The sequence below is a fragment of the Mustela erminea genome, chromosome 17 (assembly GCF_009829155.1).
Source record: "Mustela erminea isolate mMusErm1 chromosome 17, mMusErm1.Pri, whole genome shotgun sequence".
NCBI classification, from domain to species: Eukaryota; Metazoa; Chordata; class Mammalia; order Carnivora; family Mustelidae; genus Mustela; species Mustela erminea.
This window is the reverse complement of record NC_045630.1, coordinates 52,245,337-52,267,046: the sequence shown is the minus strand read 5'-3', so window position 1 is coordinate 52,267,046 and position 21,710 is coordinate 52,245,337. Positions and strand designations below refer to the sequence as shown.

The 21,710-nt window shown below is 33.1% G+C and overlaps 1 long non-coding RNA gene across 1 annotated transcript in view; it reads left to right on the top strand.

Moving 5' to 3' along the window:
• Positions 1–16,577, top strand: part of LOC116576596 — a 39,625-nt gene extending 23,048 nt beyond the window's left edge. Inside the window, exons 3-4 of the long non-coding RNA XR_004280217.1 lie at positions 14,815–14,935; positions 16,409–16,577. This is a non-coding gene — a long non-coding RNA (uncharacterized LOC116576596). The remainder of the gene's footprint in view (positions 1–14,814; positions 14,936–16,408) is intronic.
• Positions 16,578–21,710: the final 5,133 nt, after the last annotated feature.

The window sequence follows — 21,710 nt, the reverse complement described above, 5'->3', positions numbered from 1 at the left end:
TTCTATTGTAAATTTTTCAAGGTCCCTTTTATTTGGAAATTTGGGGCTAAAAAGCCCTCTTTATTTTTAGTTATTTAAACCTCTAACATATTTTCATATTTAATTATCAGAATTCATATTTGTTTATGTTATATACTTTTATTGTTCACTTTTTTAAACCTTATAATTAATAAGGACCTTATATTTAATACCTCACTCTGCATGTCCATAACTGCATAAAGTCTTCCAACTCATATTCCGTTGTTCTCCATTATGTGGAATGAATAATCAGTTTTCAACATGTAGATTTGATTTTCCCTTGAATGACTATATAAAATGGTTTCCTTCCATATTTGTGAAGCAAACAATACACTTTATAAAACAGACTATTTTATTAAAACTATAATATTTAGTAAGCACTTAATTCTAATATCTTAGTAAATAAGCATGAATAGTTTATTTCACATCAGTAATAGATCACTTCTACTTTTCAATTCTATAAATAACATTCTAATATTTAAGATGTAATAATATTGCTAGAAGTAGGTAACAGATACCTAGTGACTGCTCTAAATTCTTACATAATCACATAGTTTAGCACATATTGTGAGAGCAGAATTTAGTTTGTAGATTACAAAATGATTCCAACTCTGAACTAAATCATGAAGATGCCTTCTGGTCTCTCTTTTTTATTAATTCCTAGCTCTTCACTTTGCTTTTTTTTCCCCCTATTATCCAGCTTCCTTTCTGTTGTACAATAAATGAAATAAGACAGAATTCAGTTGGATGATGCTTGGAAACCAATGCTTTTATTTAATCAGAATAACAGGAGCTTTAATAATACAGTGATGTTGAGAGAATTCAAATCATTTTAGACTGCTCTATAATCAAGTTTCTATGAACAAAGCTCAGAATTAAAGGAAGAATTGTAGGGAAAAATCTCTTTCAACCTACATTAGTTTCTTCATCTCTCGATTTTTGAAGACTGAATTTAATATTAGGATGGTTAATTGCTGGAGTTTGAAACATCTATTAGAAAACTTAAACTGCAATTGTAAATATGACAAAATAGTGTTTCACAAAAGCAAACTTTTCAATCCATTTACTCAGTCTTCATGTACTCGGTTTTTATTTTGTGGCAGAAGAGTAAGGAAAGAAAAAAGAGAGAGAGAGAATACAGATGTAAACTGCAGAAATCCTGACATTCTGGAGTAAAGAAGAGAATCTTAGAAAAGCACTGTGGAACAGATACTGTGTCTGTTTTCTGAGCAGTGTCTCAGAAACTAAAGAAAACCAGGATCACAAGGAGGAAGTTGTAAAGATTATTGAATATCACATAAACATTGGTCAAATATTGATTGAAAAGTTTCCAACCATTGCATCTCTCCCTACCCAGAGAAGTAGGAATGACCTTCTGCAGAGGAATTAATTGCACGTAAGGATAGATGTCACATTGTTATTGCATTACAAGTGAAAGTGTACAATGAATACATGTGAAAACTGATGAAATCTGGTTAAGGCCTGTTGACCAGTTAATAGTGTTGCGCCAATGTGAGTTTTTTGGTTATGCAAGATAATGTTTTTGAGAGAAACTGTGTGAAGACCTCACAGGAATCTGTGTACTATTTTTATAACTTCCTGTGAGTGTATAATTATTTCAAAATAAAAAGTATAAAAAAAAAGAATGTCCAGTTCAAGTAAATTTGAACCCAACACTTTGATTTTATGTTCTCAGTGGAAAGAGAAAAAATAAACAATCTTAACCAATCAAACAATTATTAAATTCTATTTAATAGTTTGTTTTTCAGAATATTTTGGGTGTACGAATGCTGCACTCATTCAGGCAATATTGTAAGACGATGCTAGTGAGTAAATATACTGATGGTGTTGGGAGCCAGAATCCTCTCAATATAAGAAGGGAATAAAAACATATTTTTTTTTTAGTTTGAATAATTGAACTTGAATAATTTTTCAAATGATAAAAGGCAAGAATGGATTCTGTGGTGTTAGATAACAATTAGAAATATCAGTATATATTCATGATTTCAACATATATTAACATATTTTAATAATATTTATGTACACATAGTTCATAGCTTATTCATCAGATAATTTATGTATATGCTATATAGAAAAAAGAAGATAAAAATATGGAAAGGGGTGTGGAGATGGTGCCTGGTTAATTCATTTGGTTAAGTGACTGACTCTTGGTTTGTTTCAGTTCAGGTCATGATCTCAGGGTCTTGAGGTCTGGCCCTTGGTGGGGCTCCATGCTTAGCTTGGGGTCTGCTTGAGATTCTCTCTCCTCTCCCTCCACTCTGTCCCTTCCCCTTACTTCTGGTTGTGCATTCTCATTCTCTCCCTAAATAAATAAATGAATAAAATATAAAAATATATATCTATGGATTGAGGTAAGGCATGGGAGATTGCTGACTTTATGGTTTTATGAAGGACTGGGATGTGCTCATTGTTACTGAAGAATAATTGTTCCAAGTCTCTTTCAGTGGGCAAAGGCAGGAATAAAAAAGTCAATTTTATTCCATTCATACCAATTATAAATAGAGTGTGTGATCATGTATAAGTTGGTAAAAAATGTTCAGGGTTGTATGTGTGTGTGTGTTATAAAAGAGTGGGAACACATGTTAAAGTAAATGTAGCAAAATATTAACAATTGGTAAATCTGAGTAATGGATTCATAAGTGTTCTCAGTAATAAACTTGACACTCTTCTTGAAGTTTGGAATTATTACAAAATTAGCATTAAGAAAGACCAAATATCAGATTGATAACTAGAAATGGTAAGTAAAAACTAATAATTTAAAAAACTTACTTTTAAGAAAAATTTTAATTAAGTGATAATTAAGGAAATAAGGGCACCTGGGTGGCTTAGTCGTTAAGCGGCTGCCTTCGGCTCAGGTCATGATCCCAGGGTCCTGGCATCAAGCCGCACATCAGACTCCCAGCTCCATAGGCAACCTGCTTCTCCCTCTCCCACTCCCCCTGCTTCTGTTCCCTCTCTCGCTGTCTCTCTCTGTGTCAAATAAATGAATAAAATCTTTAAAAAATGGAAATAATAATTTAAAAATAGTAACACTCAATTTTTAAAAAATATTTACTATCTGTCATGCATTTTCAAAATGCATTTTATATTCATTCACTTAATCCAGGCAAAATCTTGTGGTGGTAGGTTGTTCTCCCAGCTTAACAGAGGAGGAAACTAAGGTATAGGGACTTTAATTAGCCAAGCTGAAGTAACTTAGGTGATACTTAGAAAATTGGTTCAAATAGAAGCAGTCCAATTCTACAGCCAGAGAGATCAACTATTGTAATTGATGAAGTAAATATCTTCATATAGTAATGAGAAAAACCCAAAGTGTAACAAGCAGTGAAACCACAAAGGGTATTTCCCTACCATAAGAGATATTGGATTTCAAATTACATGTGGAAGGGTTGGCCTCAAGTAGCATAAAGGTTATTTCTCCTGTGGTACCTGGAATTTACTGTGGCAATTGAACAGGATGATTAAAATAGGTAATGAGATCATTTATGTAAAAACTACTTACACATTTAGATGGAGTTATATTATGTATCTACTTGAAAAGTCATTATTGTTGGTGAAGACTAGATATTTCAGTCAACTTAATAGGCATGGACCAAAACTGAAATTCCTTTATAAGCAGCTGGCTGCTTTTCATGTTTACTACAATAATTTCTTGAGCTTAAACATAGCATCTAGCATAATACTATGACTGCAAGTATGGCATTAAAGTAGAGAAAATATGGCATTTCATTGTTTATAACTTGACAGTAGAAATAATTTTATACAAGTAGAATAATACAGGTATTGAATAATTTAATTCAATTAGTAACACATATTTTGGATAATAACTGAGAAGCAGCACTATTCTTTTAAAAGAGTACTTATGAGGGCGCCTGGGTGACTCAGTGGGTTAGGTATTGATTTCAAATAATTAAATATCTTTAAAAAGAAAGGAAACTATGAGATCATAATGATATGTGTCCATATTGTATATTTGTGAGATAATCAGGTAATATGCTATATTAAAATATACATATATAAAATATAAATGTACTTGATAGAGAATATGTGCCATCTTTAACAAAGCTCAAAACAAATTAAAATTATTTCCACCAAGTGATGATTTCCAGGCTTACTCATATTGTGACATACTTTTGATTATTATTCTGTTTTCCTGCACATTTCTAAACGTGGTTCAGTAAAACGCTTGGGTTTGTTTTTGTTTTTGTTTTTGCTTTTTTGAACCACTTAAGTAACAACACAATCATGACATCTCTCTGCTTGAATCTTTTTAATCATCCACTTTACTTATAGAGTTTTATATAAAGTCCTTGAATACGTTCACAGTGACATTTCTTTATTTGCATTTCCCTTCATAGTATCCTACCTTACCTCCAGTCAGTCCCAGTACTGATTTTGTTTTCATTCTCTGTGTTTTCTACACATTCTAATGTAGAATAAACATACATCACACATATGATACTGCAGTAATGGCTCCTAGCATCCTTCTCTGTGCAATTTTACAAAAATTGTGGACTCTAGCATTTTTATGCAGTTTTCAAGGGTACATAGAGGTAACTAGAATTTCTTTTAAAATATAAAATATTAATTTCCATAATATACCATAAGATATATTTCCTACAAGAATGAATTCATGGGACACTTTGAGAAAATACAGTAGTGTAGAAGAGTTTAGTTGCTTCTTACTTAAATCTACAGCAGGACAGAGAACCAACAGAGATAGGGCTAAGGGGGATTGAATCAGGGAGGTAAGGCATGTGTTGAGAGAAGCTTTAGTGTGAAGCCTTGGCTGGTGAATCAGGAGTGCGTACACCATTGTATCGGCGGTGGACAGCAACAGGATGCACTGTGTACTCTCTTGGCTTGAGAAGTCAGAAGACTGAAAGATGGACAGTCTCAAAGAAGAAGTTGGTCTTTGAGGGCAAAGGGAATTCTCCACAAATTACAGATCATTCAGATTTCAACTTCATCATTGTTACCCGTTCTAAGTTTTCAAATTGCAAGTCTAAATTCAATCTATTCTCAATTGCAAAGTGCTTATTTTTGATCAGAACTGGTTATGGAGTTTGCAGGTTCCTAAATCTTTCTGTTTCCTTCTTTTCTCATCTGATTTCTGGGGTGGCTCCCTTGTACTGCCGTGATAGGACATAAATTTTTATTTATATTATATTCTAAAAAGGAACAGATTCCTGTCATTGGAGGAAAAATTAAAGTCCTTAGACTCGTGTTTGGAACCCAAATGGGCCCCCACTACCCTGCCCCCAAAAACAGAAAAAGAAAGGAAAAAAAATTCAGGATCTAATACCATCTAAACATATTTATAAATAAAACACATGCAGACATTTTGATATAAAATAAAGTATTCATAGCTCGATTTCAACAATATATGCTAAGTGACATTTTTCAGGTCACAAAATAACTATCAGGTCATTAATGGCCATTAAAATTGGACCGCAGTAACTATAATCAGCCCAGTTGCAGCAGCGATAACTGGGCTGGTTGTGAAAACACAACTTGATTGTTTTCATGCTCAGTTTTTGACATGTGACACAGGCAGAGAATTGTTAAAATTCACAGATTCAATCCCACCCACCCTTTTTGACTTTGTTTGCACTATCAGAGCACAGGGCTATTTCCTTATAGGCTTTGGCATGTGTGCTTCTAGGTATAACAGATTCCTGCCACTATGTAGAAGAACAAATATCCGCCGTGATGTTGAATGTGATGAGAGTATGTGAATGTGTTAACTGATGGGGTTTCTGGAATTTTACCTCTCCAAAATGAAAGAACTTTATTGTCTCTTCAGTACTTTCTCCAAGTCATTGAAATACAGAACTGTAAGAACTCTTGTTTACCAAAAAACAAAACAAAACAAAAATGAAAGAAAGAAACACAAAGTATACAAGCAACCTCTGTTTCCTCTGGTGTGTGAAATGTGGTGAATGTTGGAACAAAATGAACAAGTACAGAGACTTGACTCAGATTACAGGTTCCAACATGAGTTCTAAAATTGTGGACTGGTCTGTCTAAATTTAGTGGCTCTTCCGTCTTCCATTCTTTGATAATCTGCATGATTACCAGCTAAGGATCATTCAAAAAACTGATCCAGCAATTTTGGTCACTCGTAGCTTGAAATCTTCAGAAATGATGAGGGTTTGAAGCAGTGTTAAAAAAAAAAATAGCACAAATTTGAGCTATATGATAAGCTAGCTCACATGCTGTTTCTAAGTGGTTAGTTTTGTATTCTTCTGGAAAAAATAAGGGAAAATAACCCAATTTCATTTTGTTTATTCATAAATCTTAAGGTTATTTTTATACTTAAGAAATTGGGGAATGAATAAATGGATTTTATTGCAAATGTCATAGCAGTACTTCTGTGTCTGGTAGGGACTTAAGTTATATGGTAATACATATTTGATAATAACACACAACTAAGGAGATCATAGGAAATTTGCAGTACAAGTAAGTGTAGATTAATATAAGTAGATCTTTATTGAGTAAAATATAAACATCAGATTATATTTTATACAAAAAAAAATGGGAAATGATTATGGTTATGAATTATATAACACAAAGCACAATAAATTACACGAAAGTAAGAATCCTAGGGAAAAGTGCTAAACACCTCTAAGATGATCGGTTGCAGTAAAACATGAAGCCTACCCTCCCTGGTATTCCTCTTTCTTTCTTTTTTTTTTTTTTTTTTTAAGTTCTGAAATAGGGCTGTTTTGCCATAGCTAATTCTAATTGACCCTTCTCCCAAATTTCTTATCAATTTTGTAATTGTTGCTTCTCTATATGAATTTTGGTGGAATTATAAACTAGAGGTTTTGCAATTAGAAGCTCAGATGCCTTAAAAAAATCTTTTATTTGGCCTCATATATTTCACTTATACACCTTTAAAAAGCAAACCAAATAAATGTATTTATTGAACCTATAATAATAATAAACCTATTTAGAATTAGTTCTAAAGAAATAGAACTTCTTTAGTATATAAAATATTCTTAGGAAAAAATCAAACATTTTTTCATAATTGAATTCACTTTATATCTTTTGTACATCTGATACATTCTGTCTGATGCACAATGACACAAAAACTTGATCATTTCTAGTTAAGTTGTATAATTTTGTTATTTCTCAGTCATATCAAATTTAACTCCAATTATATTCAGTATTATTTTCATTTTATACTTTCAGCCCTTCTGAATTTCATGCTAAGCATCCAGTGGCTTATGGAAACATGAGCCACATTTGTGGGGAAGAGAATATACAAGACTATTGTTTTTTTCTTGATGCTATATTAATAACATTTAAGATGTAATCAGTTTCATTTGATCCTTAGGAATTATGACTTCATTGCCAACACTGACAATAGAGAACTAGTTAGCCCAGAAGACTAATCAGCTAGAAAAAGAACCAATCGCCTTGATTCCTAATTTGTTAAACTAGAGCTTATTAATAACATACTTAATAAAATAAAGTTCTTATTCTTATTGACTCTTTGCCTTCCTTTCTGCCCCCCCCCCCATATTTCTTGGCTATTTTATTTGAAAAACCCTTCCTCAGCTTATTAATCTGAGTTAAGAACCATATTTTGCCTCATCTTTAAAATTATTATGGACAAAGATGACTTAACTTCTCTTGGTTTTCTCATACTTGTATAGCATCCACAAAAAAATTGGCTAGCATTATTTTATATCAACCATACTTTCTTATGATGATTGCATGCTTATCAACCTTTCTGTTGCACACACTGAATCCCTACTCCATATGAAATAAGACTGGAGGTCAAGTAACCATCAAGCAATGAACTAACCAAAAAAATCTTTGGCTTTTTCAACTTACCTATAAAATGTTTCCTTAATTTCATTGTTCTAAGTATGTCAGTCTTTTGAGGACACTGCTTCTCTGGTCTTTTTAAATATTAACTGATTTTTTTTTTCTCTCCAAACAACTTTATAAGTTCTAGGGTTAGTAGATATGGTACATATTCTTGTAGCTCACAACTTTCCTTTAGTAGTAAATGTTCATTTTGAGGCTCATATAACTGGAATAGAAATTTGCCTGCCTTTCTTTGGTACGGCAGTGGTTTCTCCCTTTATCGTCCTTTAAAGACACTGTTCTTGATTCTATCTTTCATTCTAATACAAGACCAGTTATCAGTCCTGTAGGGTGTCTTCATAACCACAGGAATGGGCCCTCAAGGCTCTGAACTCAGTTTTCTGCTCTCCCCAGACTCAATGACTAAACTCCCACTTTCCTCAGTGTAATAGGGTTCTCCAGAGAAACAAAGATTACAGGAGATGTATTAGAAAGCCAATTCCAAAGAAGCCCCAGAACTAGTCTGGAAAACTTATTCTTAAAATTCTCATCTTCTAAAGCCACTCTCAAAACTTAAATATTATTAGTCAGGATTCTCCAGAAAAAAAAAAAAACATTACCTTGTCATCCCATGATTATGAGGCCGAGAAATCCCATGATATGTTATCTACAAACTGGACATCAAGAAAGCTAGTGAGTGGCCTATGTTGATGATCTGAGAGCCAGGAGTACTTACCACAGAATAACAATGCTTAGACTTACTCAGTTAAGCAAAGAGAGAATTGTCTTTTCCTTTACCTTTCTGTTTTATTCAGGCAACCCACCTTGGAAAGGAACATCTACCTTATTTGGTTCACCAATCCAAAGTTAATCTCTTGAGGAAACACCTTCATAGACAGACCACGTGTAGAAGCAGAGAAGAATAGAAGTCTGAAAAAGAGCAAAGGAAAAAAAAAAAAATAAAGGCTTTTTTAATGGGGTCCCTTCAGTTTCCCTGTCTCGCTTGAGTGTTTTTTCCTTGATAGCCCATAAGTTAAATACTGTCATGTAAAATTAACAATACATAAACATGATATAAAGTCAACACATTCTATGCTACATTAAAGGAAAAAGAGATAAAAGAACACAAAGACATTTACACACACACACACATCCATCTATTGATCATCTACCTATCTATAGTTGACCCCTGAATAACACATATTTGAACTGTCTACTTATACATGGATTTTTTGATCAAATCAGTACAGCACTACAAATGTATTTTTCCTTCCTTATGATTTTCATAAAAACATTTTCCCCTGCTTACTATATTGTATCTAATATATATTGTATTAATAATATTGTATTTTATATTATACATCATATTTTATATCTTAATTTTATAAAATACAAAATATATATTGCAATATATATTGCTAATCGACTGTTTATGTTATGTTTTGGGAAAGTCAAAATTATATGCCAATTTTTGACTGTGTTTGAGATCAGCACACCTAACCCCTGTTAGTTCAAGGGTCAACTTAATTATGTTTGTTCTAACATTATCCCACCTCCTTATTATGCATTTCCACATATGTTCCCAAGATTTATGTTGATATAAATTAGAATACTCAAGTAGTTCTTTTGGAGTGTAATATATCTCCTATGGGTCATATGTTGTATCTCACTTTAAGGGCTGCTGGGACTACAGTCTAGTTATAGGTCAGAAACAAAGAGTACAAGTGTGGATGGTACTAAGAAGAGTCAGCATTAGTCACAAGTCACTGCCTCAGTGGAAGTCTTTACCATTCTATCAAAAAAATGCAGAATATACGATTAATCTTATTATACAGAAATGAAAAGTCTTACACTACTGTAGACAGAAAAGCCTGATACCACTGGGGGTATGGAATCTACTTCCATTGGCCGGGGGGAGACCTCTCCTAATGCCAAAAAGAAAACCAAAACAAAATTGAGGGCATGGCTGGCTTAGTTGGTAGAGCATGTTGACTTTGATCTCAAAGTCATGCTGACTTTGATCTTGAGCTTAAATCCCATAGTGAGTGAGGAACCTACTTTTAAAAAAAAACCTTTTTTTTCTTTTTTTAAGTTGAATCTGTAAATCAACATGAGGAAACTAACATATTAAAATCTTCTAATCCAAAAAATAAGGGAGGGAAGGAAAGAAGGAAGGAAGGAAGGGAGGTAGAGAGAAAGGAAGGAGGGAAGGAAGGAAGAAAAGAAAAAATGATCAGAATTTAAGAGCTCCACATCCCTAGATTCATCAGAGTCTCTCCACTTCAAATTGTAGGATCCCATTCTTCCCTAATAAATGCCCTCATTTCTTTCTTTCCTTTTTTTAAGATTTTATTTACTTATTTATTTATTTGACAGATAGATCACAAGTTGGCAGAGAGGCAGGCAGAGAGAGAGGAAGAAGCAAGCTCCCCGCTGAACCGAGAGCCTGATGCAGGGCTCGATCCCAGGACCCTAAGATCATGACCTGAGCTGAAGGCAGAGGCTTTAATCCACTGAGCCACCCAGGAGTCCCAGATGCCCTCATTTCAACAATAGACATCTTGTGAGACTGAGAGTTTAACCTGCTCTGTAGTTCAGCCAGTCATAGGATGAAATTCTGTGTTGATTTTCATCAATCTCATCTTTGCATCTGCAAGAGATAAGGGTCTACTTCAAGGACACAGGCTTGAGCTTGGAATTTAAATCCCTGAGTTCATTCTTTTCATTCATCACTTCATCCAGTGACATTGGGTGGAAGCAGCCAAGCTTATGATATTTGTAAGTTTTCCAAAAAATGTTCCAAAGTATCATATTTACTGTCACCCAGCTCCTTGCTTTTTATACTGTTGTTTAGGAGTAATAATGCAGATATTTACATATCTCTTTTGCTGGGTCATATCATGGACACTATGAACTGTCAATGCTCTTTGCTACTATAAATAAAATCATTTGTGTCTTTAAATCTAATCAAATTGGAGAGCTAATTCCAGAAACCCAGAACTAATTGGAAAACTCACCCTTAAAACTCTGTTTCTCTAGACCTACTCTTAATACCAAAATCTATACTAGGGAACAGAACCAGCAGTATGTATATATGATTTATTATAAGGTGTTGACTCATGCAATTATGAAGGTTAAGCCCCATGGTCTGCCATCAGAGACCCAGGAGTATCAGTGGTATATTTTATTTTATTTTTTTAAAAGATTTTATTTATTCATTCGACAGAGAGAGATCACAAGTAGGCAGAGAGGCAGGCAGAGAGAGAGAGAGAGAGAGAGGAGGAAGCAGGCTCCCTGCCAAGCAGAGAACCCGATCAGTGGTATATTTTAAATACACCTGAGAATCAAAGATAAAATGATGTAGGTTCTAGTCAGAGTTTGAAGACCCGAGGACCAGGAGGGCTTGTGTCAGACAAATTTTCCAGCTCATGTAGTCATGCAGAGAGAATTCAGTTTACCTTTTTATTTTTGTTCTATTCAGGTCCTCAATGGATTAGATGATGTCCGTGCCGATTGGGAAAGCCATTTGCTTTACTCAGTTCACCAATCCAATTGTTAATCTGTTCCAGAAACACCCTCACATACACACTCTCAAAATAATGTTTATTTAACCAGATATGGACATTCCTTGGCGCAGTCAAGTCAATAAGCCATCACATTCAGTCTTTCACATCCATGACCACACTACCTCATCTCACCTCTTCACTGACATCCTTTTGAGAAGTGGTTGGTACTTACTGTCTCTACTTCCCCATCTATAATTTATTCTTTAGTCTATTTCCTTCTTTTTCCTTTTCCTTTGGCAGTAGCGGCTTATTTTCTCTCTTTCCTCACTTCAAAATTGTTGACTGCTAAAATTGCGAATTATGTTTTGTTTAAAGATTTGTTTATAGATTATGTGACTGCTCTTTTCTAGACCATTAGGCACTGTTAGCCAGTACCCATTTCCTCAAATTGCTTTCCTTTCTTGCATCTTTGTGGCACCTAATTTTACAGCATTTTAGTGGCCCTTATTTCTCATTCTCCTTTATTGTTCTTTTTCCCTACTATTCTTTTTCCTTAAATGTTGGTGTTTTCCAAACTCTGTCCTTTCTCCTGAACATACTCTAAGTGAATCTCTAATAGATTTTTTATAGCCTAACACCACTCTGTTAACACTATGCTTTAAATACAATGTTCCCAAACTTTTCTAATGCTGTAAACTCACTTAGAGAAAATAATAAAATATAGCTGTAGAGCTTATTAAAATCTATAAGAGCCTATTACAACAATCCCCTAAATAACATGTCCTATTCTGTTTATAAGTCTTTGTGATATGCATCCTAATAGTGATATCCAAATATTTTATAATATCATATGCTAGTCACTTTCACTTTCTGTCATAGAAATTTAACAATCAATATCCATAAAACTTTCAGTTAACATAAACAAGGTGTGAATTCTTGAATCCAACTATATATAGTTAATATAGTTATATATAATGGCATATATATATGCCATTATAGACCTAGATTCTATTAACAGATATTGTCTTTGTAAAAAGTATGTTGTATATTTATTTACTGCATACTGTCAAAGTAAAGTATGTAGTATCCCAAGTGTATTAATAGTAGTTTTATAAACTTTATTAAACAAATACGATAGTGCAACACCACATAAGAGAAGAAATGATATTTACTGATGAGCAAATATTCCTTTAACAAATACATGTGTTACCTATGTGCTCTCAACTTTAGCATAACTTTAAATTAAATGTATGAAAAAGTTACGAGTTAATAGAAAGATAGTACTATCGCAGACAGCATCAGTATCTTTATCACTTTAAACAATTATTATTTAAACTTCAGTTAGTTAACATACAGCATAATATTAGTATCAGGTACACAATATAATCATTCAATACTTCCACACAACACCCGGATCTCGTCAGGACAAGTGCACTCCTTATTCTCCATTACCTACATAACCCACCTCTCCTCTGGTAACCATGTATTTGTTCTCTAAAATTCAGAGTCTATTTCTTGGTTTCTCTCTCTTTCTCTCTCTCTCTTTATTCCCTCTGCTTATTTGTTTTGTCTCTTAAGTTCCACATGAATGAAATCATATGGTATTTGCTGATCTCTGACTGACTTATTTTGCCTTTTCTTCAACAATATTTTTAATTGTAAAATTTGGTAACTCAAATAGAAATATTAAAATAGAATATAAATTATATATTCATTTGTAATGAATATGGATGCCCAGAAAATGGATGCTATATTAAGAAGAATAGCAGAAATGTGGTGGATGTTAACATGAAATTATAATAAATCTATGTTATTTTAGGAAAACATTCCAAAGTATCTTCAATCTGGATTTATTTTTGACATACTATTTTATTTTCAGCTGATATAACTGTATTATAAGTTTCAGCCTATGTGCTTATATAAGATGGGTGAATACTTAATATTGTCTATGTCATTATTTTTACAGTTTGTGTACTGTTCTTTCCAAAATTTGTACAGCTTCTTGCCACTAATGTAGGCTCTAAAATATCGCCTAAAGCCAACAACTAGGAAAGAATGACTGGAATAGAATGAAGATAATATATATATTTGACTGAATATGGGAACAAATGAGAGAGGTATCTGGGGACATATGGTAATCATTAGTAATGGAGACAAGGTTTCTGTCTAAATTATAGCTTGAAGATCTTACCTAAAATATCTCAATAGTAAATATAAATAAACACATTGTTTTATTAAATAATAACTTTAAGATTCACAGATTTCCTTGTAAATCCTCTGAAATGTTCTGATCATTCTCTATAGGCATTATGCTAAAGCAATATTTGTTAGATAAAAATGGATTAATCACTGGAGAAATATTTTAGGGTAATTGAGATCTGATTGAATAATATTAGAGAGAGATGGTATTAAATTGGGTGAAATATACTAAAAGGACTTCTTGTTATTTAGTGAGACAATTTCAAAGGAAACTATTTTAGGCTCAGTCTGCTAAGGATTTGAAGCTATTTTCAGTGGTTTGATGATTTGAAATGTTGATTGCTAGCCAACTAATAGATTAAGTCCTTTAGGAACACAGATGAGTCAGTAGTGCAGTAATAAACATAATAATACTTAGCACTTTTAATCTTCAAAACATTTTATAAACATTATCTAATTAATCCTTATACCAATCCCATGAGACAGATGAATATCGTTCTCATTTTACTGATGGTAAAGCAAAGAATACTATGTGTAAATGTCAAGTCACAGAGCACAAAATGTTAGTATGATCTCTTAGACACATTTGCAAATGTGAATTTCTAAACATGATGAAGTTGATATTTAGAGAGTAAGTATATGATTCCTAAAAGACGGTACACTGTAATTAGCATTATATAAGTACTTGAAGTACAAATCTAATTGTTTATTTTTTAGTGGTAAAAATAATTTCACTGTTATTCTTTCAAATTACAGCCAAAATTCTGAATTATCTTTTTTAATATGTTGTGTCTTAATATATTTATTATTCAACTATAATTGTGGATGAGAGTATTTAAACTTTCTTCAAACTCATCCATTTTGATTATTCTAAAGTTACAAAAATAATATAATCTCACTGTAATAAATAATACTATGAAAACTGGCAAAGACATTTTCTATCCCAACCCACCATCCCCACAGACCTGTGACAATATGGTAGCCTGCTGGGTATGGGTCCTTCCATTCCTTTTCTCCTTGCTTATACAAACATATAAATTTGGAAGGATTCCAATTATTTTTCTTATACATTTTTATATAAATATAGCAGTATCTTTTATACTTTGCTTTGTCACTTGCTTTTTTCACTTAATAAACACAAGCCACACCTTGTTATTCCTTTGTTCAAAATGCCCCAAGGGCTGACCCTGGAAGTCCCTCCATATCCCACATTTCCACACTGCCCTGCTTCTGTCTTCTCTCATCTCAGTTCTCAGGTGCATGATCTACTCCCATCACACTGGTCTCCTTGGAAATCATGAAGCTTGCTGACACTTCAGGGCCTTCGATTTTTATATTTACTGTCCTCAGTATGAAGGATTCACCCTCAGGTACGTATCTGACTTTTTTTCTTTTTTTTTTTTTTTAGTAACCTAAATTATAATGGTGATGCATTTGACCTACAGAAAAATAAAGAACCCTACTTCTTTCCTGGTAAAAAGCAGGAGTAATTTGGCCTTTTACTAAAGGAGTGCTGTTTAAGCACGGTAAATGTTCAGGAAATGAGTGAAGAAATGTTTCATTAGTTAACCTTATGTTTGATAAGTTTGGTAAAACTACATTGTGTAAGAATAAAGACAAAAAAAGCCCTCTTTTCTCTCCCCCATCACTTGTACTCTTACCGTGACTTGTTCTTCATCTTAACACTTATCAAAAACTGAGAGATAATATTGGTTGATTTGCTTATTACCTTTAATCATAATTCTCTTAATATCAGCCAATTAATGGGTGCATATATTTTAGAAAACTTTATATTTCATTGGCTACCAGTAAACTGAAGATTATTTTCATACATGTATTGCCAATAAGTATTGTATCTGTAATTTGTTTATATCCTTAGTCAAACTTTCAAAATGTTTTCATTTTAGCTTTAACATTTTCCTTTTGTAAATATTAGCTCTTTGAGTTGGGTTTTTTCTTGTTTTCTGTCTCAAAAACTTAATGTTTAATATGGCAAAATATAACTATTTTTTTGCTTTTTGTTGTTTATAAGATAGGAAGGCCTTCCTTAACCCCAAACTGTACATGTAATTTCCTATTTAGTAACTGTTAAAATTAATACCTTGTCATTTTGTTATTCATTTAAAATTATACTGTGAATTAACTTTATGTTGATTTTATTCTTCATTGGCATTCAACAATACCATTGCATTTCTCAACCAAAATATCTTATTTCATTTACATAAAATTCCACCTTTGTCGCATATTCACATATAAACATACATACATATATATATTCCTAGATTATTAATAGTATTTTTATACCTGTACTAAAACAATATAATAATGATTTGATTACAGTGGTTTATACAGATGATGCAAGTCTCTTTTCATTCATTTTTTTGGGTATTCTTGGTTATTGAATAGTCTATAGTGTTAAATGAAAAGTTTGAGATTATGAGTTTAAATGCATTAAATTATCTTTATCATTTCCTTTTCTAAAATTGTTTATATCCCTGAAAACTTACCCTGAGTCCTCTATGTAATGGAGCCTGAAAAAAAGAATCAAAGAATGGATATTTTATTTAGGAGGTGCACATAAAAGGCAATAACAGTGGGAAGAAAAGAACAGGAGTGAGGAAAGTGAGATGCAATGGAAATGAAGCATCACCATATAGCTACTGGTTTAAAACAGGCCTACAAAAAACTGAACAGACTACTCTGGAAAATTTTACTGGACGCTTAAAGACTTCTCCCCAAGAGCTTCCTAGAGAAACTCTTTCTTGGTGCAACACAAAAGTGAGGGGAATTAAGTATACTCCATAGGTGGTTAATTCCATTGTCTTCTTTCATTGTCTTATCAGGTCACTTCAGTGGCCATTTGGGATCATAGACTCTCACGTCCTGCAGTGCGGTGCTGCCCCCCAAGTTTTCAGTGGCAGATGAGACACAAATGCTTGGCATCCAACTGACTGGCCCAACTCTGAACTGATGGTAAAGCAGGAGAACCTGATCCTCCCATCCCAAGTGATAAATTTTATTCTTTCAAATGTAGATACAACATTGAGAAAACCAGCTATATTCAGAGTCTTTTTAAAACAAAAGTAATAATTTTAATACAGTTGATGTATAATGTTACATTAGCTTCAGGTGTACAACATAAGGATTCAACTTCTCTATATATTATGCTATTCAGAATCTTTTTTAAAATACATGTTTAGTTTACATCTTAAGTGTCTCTCCCTGCATTGGTCTCAAAGTTCTGTTCCTTTCTTGTCTATACACACTTTTATTAAGAAACCATACATTTCCTCAGCACTTACCCATTGGTAAGTTTGTATTCTTAGACTCATTTGTCTCTTCTCTATTTACGCTTATGTTTTATTTCTCACTCCATTCCTTTCCTTTTCAATCTCTCTGCTTTTAATATAAAATTTTTGTCTATTTTGTGGTCTTTTTTCAAAAATAATCAGCTTTTGGATTATTTACCTTTGATTTGTTTTGTTTTGTTTTGTTTTGTTTTTAATTAATAGTGTTAACTTTTATTCTGAACATTGTTTAGTTTGTTGTTTTTATATTGACTTATATTACATGAAAGTAATTCAGACATAGTCTTATTTGAAGAAAGTGACCTATATAGAATAATATCTTCACATTCCTTTTATAATAAGCTTAAAAATCTTATGAGTTATCAATCTAAAATAATGTTATAACCACCTGAAGAATGGCTACCGATGATTACATTAAGAGTAAAAATTAAATTTACTTCCAGACATTGGAGAAATTTCAGTGAAAGATTTGTGTTCATTTTGAAAGTTAAGATATTACAGATTTAATAAGTATATATTAAAATGTCTTATCATCTTACTGTTTCAAAGAAAAATAATAGGTAGATATTATCTAGAATTTTAAGTTGCCAATTTATCACTATTTCTGGTAATTATTCCCCAAACTGTCCTTACAATAATAATTTCCTAATAATATTGCTTCAAATGTGACAGTATAACAATGGAGATGAACACAGAATTTATACTCTTTGTAGTCTTTTTATTTTAAAATACTAAATATATTTTAAAATTAGATTTCCACAATGCACTTCTGTGAAGGATTTTGTTCACTCACAGGCTCTTCTGCATGTAATGTTTATATCATCTGAGTTCTGGGAATTTTTATGAATTTCCTCAGTGATTTTAACATAACTTCATTCTTTTATTCTCCATATCCTTTATATACTACATCTACTCTGGTATATCAAGTTACCTTTATTATACTTTCTCTCATCAATTTGCTTAACTCTTCACTTTATTTCAGACACGGACTAGAATGAGTAAAGCTTTGACTCATCTATCATCCCAGATCTCAGATTCGGAGTCCTCCCCGATTAAAATCTACTTACTTCTGCATCTCTCACTCACTCATTTTTACAGACTTTTGCATGAGTATTATTTTCTTGACCTTTTCTGTATTTTCTAAATCTATCAGAAGTCTTCATAGTCATTTCTATACTAATATTCAACTCTATTACTATTTTTTCTCTTTCAAATCTTTGAATTGTATGTTATTTAATAAATAAAATTAAGCCTCACTCCACGTTTAACTTTAGCCTCAACTTGATGGTATTAAAAAACTATTTTTTCATGTCTTTTGTGTCATTTTCTGACAACGTTCGGTGACTTCATCTACACTTTTTCACAATCTTCAGACCTTCAACTCCATAATTCTTATCCAAAATTTCTGGCTTCATCTCCTAAAAGTAAGACCACTATGCAATAGTCTTTCAAACTTTTGTTCCTTTGTCTTAAAAATAGTTTTTTTTTTTCATTTTCTGTTTTATTTTTGGACCTCCAACTTGATCTAGGAAAATAAATGTTTCCTTTTCCTAAGATCTTTCTTTCTTTCTCTCTTTTAATTTGAAACACTTCTCCCTTGTCTAAGAACTCCTTTTGCAGTTATTTGCCTTCTACTTGCATTTTGGCTGTCTTTGATAGCTGCTTTCTAGTCAAAATCCTTATTAGAATGGCTGTCATCAAAATGACAAGAGATACTGAGTATTGGCAATGATGTAGAGGAAAGAGAACCCTTGTGTACTGTTGGGAATAGAAACTGGTTCAGCCACTTTGGAAAACAGCATGAAGTTTCCTGAAAAAAAATTTTAAGTATCACATGATCCAGTAATTTCACTTCTGGGTATATATCTGAAGGAAATAAAAACAGGCTCTAGAAGAGATATCTGCACTCCCATATTCATTGCAGCAATATTTACAATAGCCAAGATATGTAAACAACCTAAGTACTCATCAACAGCTTAATGGATTAAGAAATTATGGTAAACATATACAATGGAAGGCACCTGGGTGGCTTAGTCCTTAAACTGCTGCCTTCAGCCCAGGTCATAATCCCAGTGTCCTGAAATCCAGGCCTGTATCTGGCTCCCTGCTCAGCTGGAAGCCTGCTCTTCCCTCTCCAGCTCCGACTGCTTGTGTTCCCTCTCTCTCTGTGTCTCTCTCTGTCAAATACATACATAAAATCTTAAAACAAAACAAAACAAAAAAACCAACATATACAATGGAATATTATTCATCCTCAGAAGAGAGGAAAATCCGGCCATTTATGACAACATGGATGGAACTTGAGGGCATTATACTAAGTGAAATAAACCAGACAAAGAAAGTCTTATGATCTCACTTATACGTAGGATCTAAAAAAGCTCAAAATTGCTTCCCAGCCTTTTGCCTAATATCAAGTGTAAGAAATCCCAAAATTAGAGAGACCAGGAGTAGATTTGTGATTGCCAGCAGGAGGTGGAGTGGAGAAAGAGAATGGGGGAGAATGGTTGAAGGTAGTCAAAAAGCACAAAATTTCAGTTATAAGATAAGTAAGTTCTGGAATGTTACATACAGCATGGTGACTATAATTAACAATTTTGTACTGTATACTTGAAAGTTGCTAAGAGAGTAGAGCTTAAAAGTTTTTATCACAAGAAAAAATGTAACTGTGAGGTAGTGGTACTTATTTTATAATATGTACATAAATCAAACCATTATGCTGTGCACCTTAAGTTAATACAATATTATGTATCCGCCATATTTCAATAAAATTGGAAAGTATTTTGCTCAAAGTCTCTCCAGCAAAAAAACATGCCAATAACCTTCATAATTCTTTAAGTTGTATCTATATTTCTCTTTTATTAAAAGAAAAAAACCTAAAATCTACCAGTTGCCCTTAATAATTCAGTGACATTATTTAAGTAACCTAGATATTTACATTTTCTCCACTGTAATTACCTTAGTTATTCCTAAATTTTTGATTATGTTCAGTCTGTGTCCCTTGTTCTTAAAAACAATAGCATTTTTGTGGGGGGAGGAAGGGCTACCTTTATAGCTTTGCACTTACATTCATTCTTTTTTTTTTTTTAAAGATTTTATTTACGTATTTGACAGACAGAGATCACAAGTAGGCAGAGAGAGAGGGAGGAGGAAGCAGGCTCCCCACCAAGCAGAGAGCCTGATGTGGGGCTTGATCCCAGGACCCTGAGATCATGACCTGAGCCAAAGGCAGAGGCTTTAACCCACTGAGCCACCCAGGTGCCCCTTACATTCATTCTTTATTGCTGTCTATCTTTTATCATTTTTACTGGTAGCCCTTTCTCCTCTATGCTTTAAATAAAGCATGACTGTATTCATCTTTTTTTTCTTTTTGGGGGGGAATATCACTAATTAACTTTCTAAACATCTGTTTCATTATTCTCTTATATGGAGAGGTTACCCAGATTATTCAGAGCTAGAAATCTGGGTAATAATTCAGGTTTTGTCACTTGGATGCAAATATATAACATTTGGGAGACAAGTGAAGGATAAGGATTTTCTTTAATAGAATTTACATTTCTCTTCCCATTTTTTGCTTTCATTGTTTTTCTTTTCTTTACTTTTCCCCCTTCTTACATTTATAAGCAAGCCATGCTTGAGATATAGAGTGACTATCTGTTGTGTCATTTCAGGGTCTGTTCTTCAGATTACTGGGTGTTGAAAGGCAGTTGTGTGGTGACATGATGGCAGAACCATCTTTTAATCTCTGAGATGAAGGTGTGATTTTGCATGAACAGATCTAGTGTATCCTCAGATGCGGTAGCTCTCCTTTCGACAGTTCTGTGTTTTTCTACCAATCACTTCAGAACATCCATCTTAGAACTCATTTGTTCAGTCATATGACAGTTTCATAAATACTTATTTCCTTATATTTTTCTTTCACCAACTTGAAAGTGATGTCACTTACTATCAAGAGTTTGATTTTTGTCACTTTAGTAGATGACTCAAAAATCTACATATATCACATCATAAATACACTGGAAATGGAAGTAGGTTGACAGATTGATTCCATCAGCTATGGTTTCTGACACTGTAGACAAAAATAAATTATTACTTTGAGTTTAAAGCTTCTCAGGGAGCCCTGGGTGGCTCAGTCAGTTAAGCATCTGCCTTCAGCCCAGTTATGATTCCAGGGTCTTGGGATTGAGCCCTGAACAGGAAACCTGCTTCTCCCTTTCCCTCTGCTCCTCTTCCTGATTGTGCTCTCTCTCTGTCTCTAAAAAATAAATAAAATCTTAAAAAAAAAGAAAAAAAACTTCTCAGCACTAAAAATAAAATAGTAAGACTTACCTTACATGGTTGCTTGAAAAGAGATGAGATTATGTGTTTAGAATGTATTTTATTATGTGTTTAGAATGATTATGTGTTTAGATTATGTGTTTAGAACTGTTTCTGATGCATATTAACTGTTCAATAATATTAAGGGTTTTTTGCCCTTTCTCTTTTAGAATTTTTTCCCATTCTTCTGATCTTTCATTGTGCATATATTAATTGATACCAAGGAGTTATCCCAGATATAAAATGTCTAAAATAGAAGTAATATTTAATAACTCTGTTTTTCTTAACTTCTGCAATGAAATTCTTTTTTTTTTTTTTAAGATTTTATTTATTTAGTTTTGACAGAGATCACAAGTAGACGAGAGGCAGGCAGAGAGAGAGGGGAAAGCGGGCTCCCCACTGAGCAGAGAGCTCAATCCGATGCAGAGCTCAATCCCAGGACACTGGGATCATGACCTGAGCCCACGGCAGAAGCTTTAACCCACTGAGCCACTCAGGCGCCCGTATCTGATATACCCATATG